This window comes from Colobus angolensis, unplaced genomic scaffold (assembly GCF_000951035.1).
Source record: "Colobus angolensis palliatus isolate OR3802 unplaced genomic scaffold, Cang.pa_1.0 Scaffold19, whole genome shotgun sequence".
NCBI lineage: Eukaryota > Metazoa > Chordata > Mammalia > Primates > Cercopithecidae > Colobus > Colobus angolensis.
The window spans coordinates 976,838-987,871 of record NW_012115043.1 but is presented as its reverse complement, the minus strand read 5'-3'; positions in this window follow the sequence as shown (position 1 = coordinate 987,871).

The following is an 11,034-nucleotide window of genomic DNA, read 5'->3' as shown; positions in this document are numbered from 1 at the left end:
CTGGGGTCCCACTGGGGGAGAAGGGACTTTTGATCCTAGAAACCAGAACCATCGTCAAAAGAGAAGGCCAAAGGCACTGGAAACCTGAAACCTGGAGAATGCTGTTTACTGAGAACACTTCACAAAAGTCATCATTGTTTTCTCTGAGAAGCAGTTCTCTAAAGGGCCCTTGAAATACCTTACCAAGAAATACTCCAAGAAGAACAATCATTGCAACTTCCTTGGAGAGCTGCCTCAAACAAGGAGACTCACAAATCACCTTCCATCTAGATGCGGAGAGGTGAAGGTGGGTCTGAGGCAGAGGACTAAGTTGACTTCTGCTGGAGAGCTTGGCTTTAAAAACGCAGGATTGAAGGCACTGAAACATCTATTTAAAAATGGCTTTTACTTTGTTGGTGTTAAAAAGGACTGTACTCTGTCACCAAAGAAAATAAACTTAGCACAGAAGCATTAAGCCTAACACATACTAAGTGCTCAATAAATGTCACGTATAATCACAATTATTTGTGCATTATAAAATATTACTATTATTTATAGACATAAATATTTATATATAAGTATACATAATATGTGTATTGATAACAACAATACTATTGTCACTCAATAAAAAATAAACGCTGCTATCTGGAAGAGTGGGAGAAACAATCAGGCGACCTTGAAATTTATTATTTCAGACCAGAGAATCAGTGCTCAGAGGAGAAATTTGGCAGGATGAGACCGGCCAGGGTGGTGCAGACAGTCAGGCTGGAGTTGGGAGAAGCCCTGTCTGCTGTCCACCATACTCCAGCCCTGCCCCAGGACCACAGCCTGCAAAGGGATCAGCACCCCCAACCCCCACCGATGGTGTCTCTGAGCCAGGGCGACTGCTGTTGGTCTCACTAGCACCTCCCTCTGCCCTTGCTCGGGGAGCCTCTCTGGAGGTTAATCTGTGTCAGCTCAGCCCTGCAGCCACACCAGTTGCTGGCCCACCCTCCTGGGACCCCCACACCACCAGAGCTGGCAGACCACCCCAGAAGGCTCCCCTTACCCTTCACTTACAGATGGGCAGTGTCTTGCCTAGGCCCCCCAACTCATAAGGGGCAGCAGCCCAAAGGGCCATGGGAACCAGGGACAGTCCTATCCAGAGATGCCACAGGGGACTTGGTGGCTACTCTCCTGAAATAGGCAAACCTAGTCCCACCACTCCCTCTCCCTGGATGGACACTATCATGTTGTAATGAAGAAGAACACTACAGTTTGAAAGACAATTTTGCTTTTATCCTGGGCACCAGGGGACTGGGGAAAGCATAGAGAAGGGTGTTCAAAATTTATTTTATTTGCGTACTTCACAGGGGGCCAACAGACTCAGTACCCCCACCGGGTTTGAAGCAGGGCAGCCCACTTGCTGGCTGCTTGTGTTTGGGAGGTCCATTGAGCTCCCTGGGCCTCAGTTGCCTCCTTTGTAAAATGGGAGTAATTGGGAGTCACTTCCCAGATTAGCCTCTGGAAGTCAACTGAGGCTAGACTTGTAGCAAGGCACTGGGCACAGACGCACAGGGGCAGGTGCGGGAAGCAGCGGCTGTCATTCCCTTGGCTTGGTGAAACGTCTGAAACAATATTCACCAAAATGTAAAGTAGGGGGGCAGGGAGGTTATCGCCGAGCGGCAGGATTTCGGTGATGCTCATTCTTTTTCTTCTTTTCCTTTTCTTTTGGTTTATCTGAATTTCCCAAATATTCCACAATGTTCCTGAATGCATTGTGTCATTTGAAAACGATAATAAGGGAAAAACAAGCACTAAGCTCTGCTGTGATGTGTGGCTGCTTCCATGCTGGGGGAAGGGAGCCCAGGGCAGTGGCAAAGCCCAGGACCAGCGCCCCAGGCGCGGGGGAAGGCGAAGCCCCCTCCCCGGGGCAGGGAGGACCCCCTACCCCAGCGGGCGGGCGGGCCCAGCGCGGCTCGCTCGCTCCGGCTGCGCCTGGCTCAGACAATGCGAACACACAATCATTCATTATAACTCAATTACAGTGATTAAAGCTGGTGGCATGCAGAGGCAGGAGGGAGTGTTGCCAACAAAATTTACACTCCGTGTCATCAGCGAGAGATAACAGCAGCTGACGCGGCCGATCGCCTCCCCTGCCATCTGCTCAGTGCGGGGGCCGCCCGAGGGCCGAGGGCCGCTGCGCGCTAATGGTGGACCGTGGAGCAGAGAGCTGCGGAGATGGGCTGCCTCGGGCTGGGACTGGGATAGCAGCAGCGCTGGCTAGGGAAGCCAGCCGCGACCCCTCCCTGCAGACTTGGCCGCCCCCGGAAACTCGGCATCTGGAATGGGGGTGTGGGAAGGCCAAGGTGCTACTGTTCTGGGTTGGGCCCACCATGGCAGAGATTGGGATTCTGACGTCTGATTTCCATCCGCCTGTTTCAGATGAGGAAACTGAGGCACAGATGCACAAAGAATCACACCCTGTAATCCTGGGGCACAGCCAAAATTCAGGCCTGCTCTGGGAATGGTGCAGAGAGGAAGGCAGGGAGCTGAGGACACTCTGGACTACAGGGAAAGGGAAGTTGGCCAGGGTGAGGCTTGAGACCCTGGGGGCCCAGAAGGCATCAAGGGTGGTGGCAGGGCCCACGGGGCAATGCAAGGAGCACTAGGCACAGGGCAGGGCTGCTGGGGGAATGTCCCAGGTTGGGGAGAGACGGTTGGCCTGTGTCAGGTGGGCTCTGGCCACAGTGACCAAGAGAAACTCAGGGGGAAGGGTTGGAGGCAGAAGCCCACAGCTGACATCTGTGCTACCACAAGGTAGAAGGTTGAGGAGGGTAAGCTGCCTTTCAAGGGGTAGCAATGACGCAGGCCATCCCAGAACACTAGGCTTCCAGCTTTGTCAGCCACAGGAAACAGGGCACCTGTTCAATGGACCAGCAGATGTAGTTGGTCTCCCAATCTGGGAGAGTCTCCCTTCTGAGCCCTGTTGAGCAGCAGTGGGACATGGGAGGTGAAGGATGGGTTCAGGCCCCCCTTCCCCTTGGTTATGTACTGGGTACATTTTTCTGGCTGTGGCATGCTCTGAGGCTACCATCACCACACTAGTGTCCATGCTGCCAGCTGCCTGGCACTCTCCTCTCTGCCTCGCCCTGTCTGACTCCACAAGTAGACCTTGTTTCCCAATGGCAGAATTCCACCCAGAGTCTCCTTGTTACACTGTCGGAGGCTCCTTGGTTCCCCCAGAGTCCATCTCAGTCCTCAGCATTCTCCTGTCACCCTCACCGTCCCTCAGGAGCCTCTGCACATGCTACACTGCCCCTCCTCCATGGCCTTCCTCATCCCCCTCATCCTTCAGAGCCCAGCTCAGACCTTACCTCTTCCAGGAAGCCATCCTGGCCCTGGGGGCCCGTGGGTGCCTATCCTTTGAACTTCCATGCCCCTGTGCCAGTTCGTGCCCTGGGAGCGCTGATCATGGAACATTGGGGTCATCTGGGGATAGAGCCATTCCCCACCCCCAACCCTGGCAGCAGCTTGCAGGCAGGGGCTGCGTCTTGTTCATCTCTGAAGTCTGGGGCCCAAGCTGAGTGGGTCTCTGGAAATGTCTGGTGACTGGATAGAGGCTGAATGAGTATGTGCCAGGGTGGCTAGACAGGACTTGACACAGGACTGTCTCACGAGGCCTGGCTCAGGACAGTGCAGAACAGAGCCCACAGATGGGAGCAGAGATCAGTGTCCTCAGAGTGAAAAGCAAGGGCAGGAAGCTCAAGGGACAGGAGCCACCCTCCTGCCGGCTCGGGCCTCTCCCCACATCTATTTGAAGCCCCTCAGTTCCTGCCCGTACAACCCCGCTCTGTGCTCACCAGGGCAGGGCTGTTGGCTCAGAATGGACCCTCAGAGCTGCTGACTGTGGAGGCTGGAAGAAAGAGGGAAGAGGGAGGCAGTTGCCCTCTCTCTCCCGCTGCACATCACAGGTCTGGCCACCTAGAGACTAGGACATAACCAGCTGGGGACAGCATAGAAAGAATGAGATCCAGGCAGGGCCACACAGCCCTGCTCAAGATGCACAACCCCCTGAATTCCCCAAGAAGAACTGAAAGAGGAAGCTGAGGAGGGGTGGTGGAGGCTGGGGATGGGGTGAGAAGCTCTGCAACACAGAAACACTCAAGAGTCAAGAAGCTTGGGTTTTCGTTTCAGTCTTGACTCGAGGTTGTGTGAAGTTACCCATTCCTTCGTTCTGCACATGGTGCAAGTCATGTGCACTGGGGATACCAGAGGGACCGAGCCTGACAGAGGTCCTGCTTCCATGAAACTTTCCATTCCAAGTCTCTGTGCTCTCTGGACCTCAGTGTCCCCATCTGTAACAAAGATATTGGACTAGATCTGGCTTTCCCAAGCTGTGGCATGGAGGAGAGTTTTGTAAGAAAGATGACAAGGCATTGAAAACCATGGGCTGCAGGGTAGGAAATTATTCTCTTTCCAATTCTCATTCAATCATTTCTGACTTGGACAAGGAGCAAGTTTCACTTGGGTGCGAATGGGTCCAACGCAGCTCTCAAACACTGGGTCATCTCCCTTTTTTAAAAAGGAAGGAGTGAGAAGAACTTGAGGCACAGCTATTTAGAATGATTTTCATTGCATTTACAAGTATGCAGACTTTTAAATTTAAGGTAAGGAATATTGGTATTTTATTTATGATAATATATAAAATTTCCTTTTAAAATACTTACAGTTAGGCTTTAAAAAGTAAATTTATTTTTTAAAACCTATCAGGTAAATCATAGGCAAATATCATTAGATGACTGAGATTCTTTGATTGAGTAGATCTAGGTAGCTCTGCCCATGTTGGTGGGCAGGACTTAGCATCCTGAACACCTGCGCCTCCTGGAACTGAGCCAGCAGGGCCAGAGGAGGTGCCTCACACTGACAGAAAGGTGATGGTGAGTCAAGTAGCAGTCTTGGGTAACATCTGTCCTTAGGGCTTCCTGGAGACTAGGGAGTGTGTCCCCAAACAAGCTTGAATGCAAATTACTTTCGTCGACAAACAAGCTGATCTACATAGTGCATGCACAGCAGTTGGCAGCAGTTTCCAAATAGTGCCCTGCACAGAGGGATGGCCTCTCTGTGTGGTGTTCAGCAAAGTGGTTCAGTACTGTGGGCTTCCTCCCTCCTCTCTTCCTCCCTCCCTCCATCTGCTGACCCACCTGGGAGGCACCAGAGGTTCTCTAAGGAGTAGCTCCAGCTCTAGCACAAGGAATCTACAAACTCTTCAGGCTCATCCAAGGACAGACTAGCTCAGAACTGCAGAGAGGTAAGCAGTTCAGGGACCGGCATGTTTAAAATGCCTTTCCCTCTCTAAACCTACAACTCCAATGCACCCTTAAACACCGAGTCAAATGTGACCTCCTCTGGAAAGCCTTCATGAATACTTGCCCTTTATTACCCTTCTAAGAGTTGCCTCTTTCCCCCTGATGAGGACCTCCACAGTATGCTGTCCAGGCCACTAATTACTAATTAGTAGAATTTGTTTTTTTCACTAACAAGTGCATCCTGCGAGGGTATAGATCACTTATCTCTATATTTCATGCCCCTAGCCTCCAACACCGGATCTGCTCTGTCTACATTTATTGAATTAATGCATGGGTGTATGGGCCGATATACTTGGCTTACAATCCAGAACTAATTTTTAGATTCTATTCACTCGACTTCTCCTTTTAAGGAAAGGAAACTTTTCATTGAAAGCATTCTTTTGGGCATTTAGTAACTATTTACCAAACACCTATCACATGACAGGTACTCCATTAGGAACTGGGAATAGAGAAGTGAACCAAACTTGATCTCTGCCCTCAAGAAATTCACGGTTGGTTGGAAAAATGAGGCAAGCAACAAATGAATAGCAACAAGGGAAGGATTTGAAATTCATCTTCACTTAGATGTAAACCACTCAGAATTTAATCTACTGAGCAAGGAGATACAGATAGAAGATCAATGAGGTTAAGTAAAAAACCCCGTAACCCTGAATTTGAATTAGAAGCCTCAGGAGACCTCATGGTGTTAACAAATATATAAATACACACATATGCATTTCTTAGCTCTGCTACTGAAAAGGCCTAGAAACGATGATCATTTCATTAGCATCAAGCACCCAGATTATGGTCTCTGAATACCACTTTCCACTAAAAGGAACCAAGGTTCATTGGAAAAATGGCCAATTCCACATCCAGGATGGAAAATGTACAAGATAAGCCAGGGACATTGTCTTTTACCAGAAAGCACGGAAGCTCTCAAAGACTAGTATGGTCATATTATAAAGACTCAGGAGGCATCTTCAAGAGGATCCCCAAATAGGATGATTTCAGAAGCAATAAGGATAACTCCACTTGACTCAAACATATCAAATGTGTTTAAATTCACACATTCATAATGTTTTAAAAAAGAATACCTCGTTGGTCAATTGTTGAGGATACTAAAGAATTAACTTATTATTTTGAAACTTGGCAAATAAAGCAAATGAATCAAGCATTCATCTTGCCTTTCCTATACGAACTGTACTTCAAAGTAACCAAATGGTCGGTGAGGGGCAGTTTCTCTTTATAGCAATATTCAAGGAAATATTGCAATTAGAATCATCCTTATGCAGCGCCTAATGAGTTAATGAATCTACACAATGGTCATCAGTGACTGCTAACATACAAAAGGAGAAACATCTAGCTACTATGTGTTTCCTAATGAATCTATGAAGTATTCTGCCTCCCTCCAAAATCAAGCTTGGATCTAATCAAGCTCCAAGATCTAACTACAATTTAGCAATCAGCAAAATTCAGATTATGTGAAGCTCTAAGGACAAATTTTTTTTCCAGTAAATAAATGTGTGTATGGTTGTGTATGAGAGAGAGAATGTGGTATGAAGGAGGAATCTAAAAGACGTATCAATTGTGCTTGCTCTGTGTGGATCTTATTTGGATTCTAATTCAAATAAATATACTTTGTAAAAAGACTTATGAGACAATTGGGGATCTTTGAATACAGATTGGATATTTGATGATATGAGAAGTTATTTTTTAGGTTTAGTGGTATTTGGTTACATTTTCAAAACAGGTCTTACCTTTTGGAAATAGTAAAATATGTGCCAATTTAATGATGAAATGTCTGGAATTAGATGCATAATACTCCAGTGGTGGTGACTGGTGGAGATGGGTGGGGTATAGATAAAAGAAGATTAGCCCTGAGTTGATAACTGTTGAAGCTGGTTGATGGGCACATGGAAATTCATTATTCTCTTCTCTCTACTTCTCTATCTGTTTGGCATTTTTCATAATGAAAAGCTAAACAAGTCTAATCCATGCTGTCTCTGCATGAGAGCACTGCCCCTGCACACTCACAAAATCGTTAGAACCACAAAACAGTCAAGCTGGAGAGGACCCAGGGATTGATTATTCACCTGCCTTCAAGCAACACATAAAGGATGAGAAGATCAAGGACCGGAGAGATCCCGTGTCGTGACTAAGGTGATGCGGTGAGCCTGGGGCTTTGCTCTCTGCCACTGGGCATGGGCACCCACCCAAGGCCCCCTTTGAGTCACCAGAAACTATAAAGGGGGCAAGTTCTTTCTGGCTTTTTAAAAAAATCTTTAATTACGAAATATTTCAAGCATCGCAAAGTACAGGAAGTAACACGACACTTCTAAAGCCACCACACAGATTTTTAAAATGTGAACATTTTAACATTCTCTACAGAGTTTCTAAAAAGTAATAAAATGTGATAGGTACAACTGAACTCCCACTGACCCTTCCCTTTCTTCCCTCCCCACAGATAACCATTATCCTGGTGGTGTGGGGTGTTCTTTCTACTCATATATACATATATATATATATACACACACACACACACATATTACTCATATATATATATGCACTCAAATACAGAATTGTTTTGTGGATTTCTATTTTAGATAAATAGTATCACATCATGTATTTCCTTCCACACCTTGCTCTTTTCACACAACATTGTGTTTTTGAGATTTATCCAAATTGATACAGAAAGATCTAGCTTATGCATTTTAATGCCTATGTACAATTTTATTATAGGAAAATGCATAGATCTTTTAAAATCCATTTATCCATTAATGGACAGGTTGTTTCTAATTATTTTTGCTCAAACAAGGAGGCAATGAAGATTCTGTACATATCTCTTCACGGAGTTGTTGAAGAGTTTCTCCAGGGTGCATACCTGGACGTAGATATAGTGGGTCACAGGGTTGTGCTGTTCCTCCTTCATGATTGCCAAATTGCTTGGCAAGGGTAACATATTAGTAATAGTAATAGTTGTTTGGCAACCACAAAGTGGTTGAACCAATTTATGCTCCCACAGTGTTTGACAATACTAGTCATTCACCACCCTCGTGGAAGCTTCATATGATCAAACTCGAAAACTTGCCAGTCTAATGGGAATGGGTTGTTCCATTTCATTTTGTTTTGTAAATTTGCATTTCCTTGCTAGCTGGTGAGATGTGGCATTTTTACGTGTTTATTGAGCATTTCTGCTTCCTCTCCTGTGAATCACCTGTTTCTGTCCCCTACCCATTTTCCTCTCAAGTTGTTGGCTTTCAGTGTACTGATTTGGAATAATTAATTATCTATTCCAGACACCACTTTCTTCGGTCAGTTAGAGGTATTGTGTTTATGTTTTTTCATTTTTTGTTACTTTATAGTATCTCTTGTTGCACAGGTATTTTAAAATTTAATATCATCAAATTGATCTCTCTTTATTTTATTATAGCTTTTGCTTACTATCTTGTTCAATAATTTTTCCCATCCTCTGAGTCCTGAGGTTGTTCTCCAATATTCTGTACTATAAGCTTAAAAACCTTAATCCTTCGAGCATTTATTTTTGTGTACTGTGTGAGGTAGGGATCCATTTTCCCACCATGAAGATGGCCTGTTGCTCCAGAACTTTTTGCTGAATAGTGCTTTTCTCCACTGATGCATAATGCCATCTATGTGATAGTCACATTCTCACCTATACAGCAGTCTACTTATGGACTCTCTATTCAGCTCCATTGTTCTATTTGTCTACACACGCAGCAAGAGCACACTTTCCTGCTTACTGTAGCTTTACGGTAAGTCTTGATATCTGGCAGGCCAAGTCCTCCTCCCTTATTTCTTTTCAAAATTATATTTGCTATTCTTGTTCCCTTACTCTTCATATAAATTTCGGTATCAGATTGTCAAATTACACAGAAAACATTCCATTTGGATTTGTTTAACATTGTATTTATAAATAGTTGTAAAAGACAGCTTCTTAAATGAAAAAACTCATAAATGACTTTCTTATAAATGACTATGGCATAATTTGTGATCTACAGAGGTCTTTTTACATTTAAATCTTCAATACAATTTTGTATTTTTATCCTTAAAGATCTTACATAGCTTTACTTGGATTGACTCATAGGTAGCTTTTATTGCTATTATAAATGCATTTTTCTTTACATTTTCTAATTGGTTGCTGCTTATGAATAGGAATGTTATTGATTAATGAAATTTGATCTTGGATCCAGCAACTTGACTAAACTCTTTTATTAAACAGTTTTATATTCTGTTCATATCTAGTCATATTATCTGCAATTAATTACAACTTTTTTTCTTTCACTTCAATCATAATACTTTTATTTACTCTTTTTTTTTATGTTATCCTATTGCATTGGCTAGATCCTCCAGCACAATGTTGAACAGAAACAGTAATAATGAATAATCTTGTGTTTAAAAAAATTTTTTTTAGAGATGGGGTCTTGCTACATTGCCCAGGCTAGTCTCGAACTCCTGGGCTCAGGTGATCCTCCTGCCTCAGACTCCCAAGTAGCTAGAACAACAGGTACACACTGCTGTCCTGGCTTATTGTTTTTTATGACCTTAATATGATGTTTCTGAAACTTCACTGTTATCTATTATTTGGCTGCAGGTCTGATATAGCTCTCCTTGTCAGACTAAAGTTTTCTTTGATTCCTGGTTTGTAACTTTAAGGGAGTCATGAATGGGTGTTGAATTTTGTAAAATGCTCTATCTACTTTTTACTGGTAAGACTTTCCAAGACTTCCAGGTGTTCTAGAAAATAATTTGTGGCCTCCAATAGTTGCTTGTAGGGTTCTATGTCTCAAGCTTGTTAATTATGTTGTTCATACCTTTTATAACTTTATAAATTTCTCTCCACTTGATCTACCAGTTCCTCTTAGTGGTATGATAAAACTTCCCATTCCTCCTTGTAATTCTGTCCATTTTTGCTTTATGTAGTTTTTCGGTATTGTTCTGAGCTAGGGATCCCCACTCTGCCTTTAAAGTCTTTTATTTATCACATTAAAGGATTCCCTTTTCTTTCATGTAGGCTAGCAAAATTGTTTTATTTTAATTTTATATAATATGTCTGTGTTCACACGGTCAAAGGGGAATCCTTATTAGCTTGCTGTTTCATTTTTCTGAATTGGAAATTCTAGGCCCAATCTTTTCATCTTCCAACCTGTTGCCACCAAACACTTGCACAGGGCAGCTTCCATCTGTGATACCCTGGAGAGACAAGGCCACAGCACCATCCTCACTGCCTCTCTTGCCTCAGCAGTCAGGAGCTCCCAAGGGCCCACTTCTGACCTGAGAGGGGCACTGAGTCCGGGTCAGGTTGAGCACACGTGGGGTTTTCTGGGCATTCACAGAGGTACTCAAATGGATGTAAGGAAGGTCTGATCTAGGCAGGGGAGCTTCCGTCTCTTGGCTTTTCTTCCCTTACTCTTCCACCTAAGATCACTGATATCCTCTGCCAGTGGGATCAGTTCTGTCCAAGCTTCTGCTCCAGTCCTCATGAGGCAGGCAGTCCACCAGTCATCCTCCACTCACCCACCAATCCTCTCATCCACTCATCCATCCACCTATCCATTCATTGATCATTTCCACCACCCATTCATCTGTCCATCCATCCCAGCATTCATCTATCCATCCATCCATCTACCCATCCATCCATCCACTCATTTATCCATCCATCCATCCATCTACCCATTCATCCATCCACTCATTTATCCATCCATCCATCCAT